Raw genomic sequence first — 5,626 nt, 5'->3', positions numbered from 1 at the left:
CTTCTCCTAACATCCACTACTGTTGCTGTCTTTCTTTTGTAGCCCTGGCTTCTGTTTCTATTAGTGCTTTTAAAATAATGGTGTACCATCTCCTAAGAACTTAGCCATTGTCCTCGACCCTGAAGTCTGTTCAACATTTTTTATACTACTTGAAAAGTTTTGGATGACTGACATGGATTTTTCAGATATCCCAACCATTCTCTGAAATATCCCTGTGTATCAGTCTTGTTCCCTATCTGATAAATATTCTAAGAGAAAACTACTGAATTTCTTTGATTAAATTGTAAAGCATGTTTCCTACTTGTAGTGAACACTAAAAGGCGGGCCACACTGGTGTTGCAGGAGGTGCGGGAGGCACCAGGGACCCTGGAGTCGGAGGCCAGGGAGGCTTCTGCAGCAGCTTCAGCAGCGGGGGCCCAGCTCGAGGCTGTGGCCATGGCTGTGGGGTAGGGGAGGAAAAGCTGAAGACAAGGAGTGGGTTCCTGTCACTAAGCTAGGCTGGCTAGTCAAGGACATGAAGATCAAGTCTTTGGAAGAGATCTATCTTTTCTTGCCTCCTATCGAGGAGTCTGAGATCACAGATATCTTCCTGGAATCTTCACTGAAAAATGAGCTTCTGAAGATCATACCTGTTCAGAAACAAGCTAAAGCTGTACAGCGTACCAGGTTCAAGGCTTTTGTGGCCATTGGTGACTACAATGTCCATGCTGTTCTGGGTGTCAAGTGCTCCAAGGAAGTGGCCACTGCTATTCGTGGTGCTATCATTCTGGCCAAGCTGTCCATCCTTCCTATGAGACGTGGCTACTGGAGGAACAAGACTGGCAAGCCTCACAGAGTACCCTGCAAGGTCACTGGGCGATGTGGGTCGGTTCTGAGGCGCCTGATCCCCACCCCTAGAGGTACTGGTATCATCTCAGCTCCTGTGCCTAAGAAGCTCCTGATGATGGCTGGCATTGATGACGGCTACACTTCTGCGAGAGGCTGGGCTGCCACTCTGGGCAGCTTTGCTAAAGCTAACTTTGATGCCATCTCCTAAACATACAGCTATCTAACCCCAGACCTGTGTTATCAGGAATTCACTGACCATCTTGTGAAGACTCACATTCTGTGTCTGTCCAGAGGCCCCAGGCAGCTGCTGTGGCAACCACATAGATGGGTTTTTTGTATGTTTTTTTGTATTTTTTTTTATAAACAAGTAAATTGAACTATGCCTGAAAAAAAAAACAAATTGTGAAGCATGAAAGGAATTCTGTCCTGTCATGTGTACACTCTCCTGTCTTCCTAAGTCAGGGGTGGGGAGCCTGAGGCCTCCAGGTGACATGTGACCCTCTAGGTGTTCAAAACATGGCTCTTGGACTGAATCCAAACTTCATAGAACAAATCCCCTTTAATTCTTTAATTTATAAGCAGAATTTTAGGCAAGTCTTTGGCCCCTTGCTCTAATTCAATGTTCTAATTAATGTCCCCTCCCCAATATTGTTGACTGGACATCACATTATTAATGTTAATGGAAGGAAGTCATGAAAGAGATACATCAGCCCATAAGAAAAGAACACGTGGTTTGACTTTGGGATGCCTTTTTCAGCAGATGGACCTTCATGGCCATCGAATATTGAGGCTAAAATTAGGAGTGAACCTCCCTTTTGAGGAAGAATAACTTAGTAGGGGGAGTTCAAGGGGGAAAAAAGCAGCTTTTCTTCCTACCTGCTAGCTCAATCATTCATTTCCTGCCAATTCCAAGTCTTTGTGTTTTTAAAGTAGAATCTTTCATTTGAACTGGGGATTCTGTAAAAATACAAAACTTAATAAATGCCACCAATGAAGTCTTTGTTAGAGAGATTCCTTTGGGTTTTCCTTAAAGAAAGTCATCATTGTTGTTACCGTTCAGTTGTTTTCTATCAAGTCTGACTCTTCATGGACCCATCTGGAGCTTTCTGGCAAAGGTATAGGAATGGTTTGCCATTTCCTCCTCCAAATCATTTTACAGATGAGGAAACTGAGGAAAATAGGGTTAAGTTACTTGCCAAGTGTCACACAACTAGTAAGTGTCTTAGACCAGATTTGAACTCAGGAAGATGAATCTTCCTGACTCTAGACCCAGCTCTCTATTCACTGCATCATGTAGCTGTCCTTAAATAAAATAAGTGACACTAAAGCAAAGGATAAATTTAGTATCTAAATGAGTATTAGCAATATAATTTTGTATTTATATTTGCTATACTCCTAAGCAAAATCTTGATAAAGTCCACTGAATTTAGGAAATTGGAATACTGTGCTATTGCTTGGTCAGATGCTAACATGTCCTTCGATTTCTTGGTGTTTTCTTTTTCTTTGTGCTTCCTTTCTCCCTCTCTTTTAATTACTTCCTCTTTTCCCTTTTCTTCCCCCTTGCTCCATTCCTTTTCCCCTTCTTCCTTTATTACTCCCTCCCTTCTTTTCTCACTTCTTCCCTCCCTTCCTTTTTTCCTTTCCTGTCTTCCTCCATCCTCCTTCTTTCCTTTTCCCTTTCCCCCTTTGTTCTTCCTTCCTTCCTTCTTTTCTTTTTCCCTTCTTTCTTTTCTTTCTACCACCCTACTTGCTTCATTCCCTCCCTCCTCTCCTTCCCTCTTCTTCTCTTTCCTCTATTACTCCTTCCCTCTCTTCCTTCCTTCCTTCCTTCCTTCCTTCCTTCCTTCCTTCCTTCCTTCCTTCCTTCCTTCCTTCCTTCCTTCCTTCCTTCCTTCCTTCCTTCCTTCTTTATATAGTGGAAGTTTCCAGCACTCCCTTGATGTTGAAAGAGCTTTGCAATGGATTTTTACAGATAAATTTTCTGAGAGCTTCCAAAAGCACACCTGCAAAATTTGTCCAGATAAAAACTAGCTTTTGCCAATGGGAAAATATTGCACAGGCCAATTGTGTGTGCTCAGGAGAAGCCCAAAGGCACGTCTGGCTGAGAGTGGACTGATTCCAATCTCAGGGACTGGAATGTGTTGTTTAATTCTTGTTGGGGAGGCAGAATTCATTTTGAGGGAGGAGTTAAAAGGAAAATTAGCTGTCACCTCAAGTTCATTATAAGTTTCAATTGAATATTTGTTTTTGCTTTTAATTAGTACGGGGGAAAACATCTTTCAGTCTACGGAGATAAATAATATCTTATGGAGGGAAAATAAGAGTCCCTTAGCCTCAGACCTGAGCATCCTTCCCTGTCTGTATCAAAGCATCAACACTGGGCTGAGAAAGAGACCATTGTTTCCTCTAAGGGGGCCTAAATACTAGTTCAGGAGCTTTCATTCTTTTCTGCTAAATGGAAAAGGCATGACCTCTACCTAGAGACAGTATGTGAGAAAACAAAGAGGGGTAAAGTCATATGCAGAGATCAGCTGGTTTGGGATCTTACCTTTGACACTAAACTACCTGTGTGATCCTGGGCCACAGAACATTTGTCCTCTGCTTCTTTATCTGCAAGTGGGAATGATGCTCTCTCGGTGAAATAGTCTATGGAAAGAGCTTTTCAAATAATGAAAAGTATAGGGCTATTATCATCTATAATTATTTTCATCTGGATAGTATATGAACAATATAATAATACTATATTAATCTTGAATTATAAGCAAAATACATCATATATTTTGTTCATTACTATATTATTGTAATTGCATTGTTACTTTTCTGCAATGGGTACATTCAAAGGTGATCCATCATTTACATGGGTTTCACTGGCTTTTCTGCTGTAAAGATATAATCTTCCCACTGCCCTGAATGGTCTAATTCCACAGATAACTGACTATCACACAAGCTGGCCCTGAAGCCTTCCACCAGGAGTTACTCCAGGAGTCCATTGGCACTATCTCCCAGGGTCAATGGCAGTAGCAAATGATGCAAACAAAATATCAGGAGTGAGGGAGGTACTGTACTAGAAACCCATAGCTATCTGAAGTAAGTGGAAATGCTAAGGGAGTGGCTAGTAGGGCATCCCTTGAGTCCTCTTTGATTAGATGCTACTGCAGCTCTCTTGGCTTTGATGGTTGCCTTCAACAACTGTGTCTCCTCATTCCTCCCCCATTTCCTCCTCCTCCTGTCCATCAGTGCTACCCAGAGCTTCCTCTCAGCTCAGGGACTTGGTGCTCTCCTCACAAATATAAAAACCCAGAACCATATGTCAATGGTGTCCTAAGAGCATCACTCATCACCATGAGGACATGGGGTCATAGCCCAAGCTTAAAGCCCTCTGGCAATGGTCATTTTTATGTTTCTTTCAAGGTTCCCCTCATTTCTGAATCAAAAACTGTCTTCTGCTTGTTCATAAAACCACACAGAAAACAACAGTTTGTCTTGCTTCACCTTCCATAACCTTAGGAAGGATGAAGTTATCACTTAGGTCAGATGACAACATATCAGTTGCTCTGCTTTGGGCACAGAGAACAAGCACTCCAGCAGGTGGCCACAGAAAGGGTGCTTCCCTCCTCCAAGGGCATTAGTAGCGTGCCTCTGTGCTAGTTTGGGGCTTATTCCAGTTTTTCATTTATTTCCTCTTCCTTTATGTGTGGTATGTACGGGCCTTCTGTGAACAGCCCTGTTCTCAGTCCATCGAGCCTCACCTAATTGTTCTCCACCAACTTTCCTCCTCATGTCTCTGGTTTTCCTTCCTTGAGTTCTAAATATGCAACACAACCCCAACATCCCTATTAATTATCATAAGTCAGAGCCAGGCTCCAGTCACATGTTTGATTTCCCCCACTTTATGGCTAGTCTATTGCGGTCTGTGAACAAGGCTCTTGAAACCATCTTTCTTGTTAGCCATTGTTTCTGTGTTTGTGTGTGGACATCTGTGCAGAGGGCTTTTATAAGCATCATTTTCTTGGTTATTTTCTCCTATGAATCCTGTGCTTTTTTTTTCTTTTTTCAGGGCAATTGCGGTTAAGTGACTTGCCTGAGGTCACACGGCTAGCTTTTGTGTTAAGTGTCTGAGGTTGGATTTGAACTTGGGTCCTCCTGACTCCAGGGCTGGTGCTCTACTCACTGTGCCTCCTTGCCACCCCATTCCTGTGCTTTCTTATACTTTTCTACTCATTGTTCTCTGTGGTACTTGGCTTGTCCCCTCTGACTGTGATGTGAAGTCCCTCCTTTTCTCTTTTCAATTGAAAATGCTTTTGATTAAAGTCACAGTATCTCTGAAATATAGACAAATAGGAAGGAAACAAGGAAGGAAGGAAAGATGGAAAGAGGGCAGAAATGGAGGAAGGAAGGAAGAATTGTGGGAGGAAGGAAAAGAGGAGGAGACAATATCAGATAGAAAATTAAAAAGTCAAGTTTTTTTTAATGTGATGTGTGATTTAGTCAATATATGGAGCTCCTAGTGAGAAAATTCTCTCTCTCTCTCTCTCTCTCTGTCTGTCTCTCCGTCTCTCTCTCTGTCTCTCTCTCTGTCTCTTTCTCTGTCTCTGTCTCTCTGTCTCTCTCTGTCTCTGTCTCCCTGTCTCTCTCTCTGTCTCTCTGTTTCTCTCTCTGTCTCTCTTTGTCTCTGTTTCTCTCTGTCTCTCTCTGTCTGTCTCTCTGTCTCTCTCCGTCTCTCTGTCTCTCTCTGTCTAATTCTCTCTCTGTCTCTCTCTCTGTCTCTCTCTCTCTCTGTCTGTCTCTCCGTCTCTCT

The 5,626-nt window shown here is 42.7% G+C and overlaps 1 pseudogene; it reads left to right on the top strand.

The window, feature by feature from the left end:
• The first annotated feature begins 478 nt into the window (after window positions 1-478).
• LOC138165964 (small ribosomal subunit protein uS5 pseudogene) lies at window positions 479-1,055 on the top strand (annotated as a pseudogene).
• Window positions 1,056-5,626: the final 4,571 nt, after the last annotated feature.

This window comes from Petaurus breviceps, unplaced genomic scaffold (genome assembly GCF_028583685.1).
Source record: "Petaurus breviceps papuanus isolate PSGF00001 unplaced genomic scaffold, PetGlider_PUasm1.0 218, whole genome shotgun sequence".
NCBI classification, from domain to species: Eukaryota; Metazoa; Chordata; class Mammalia; order Diprotodontia; family Petauridae; genus Petaurus; species Petaurus breviceps.
Note: the sequence above shows the minus strand (reverse complement) of the source record. Positions and strands in the feature narration are given on the sequence as shown.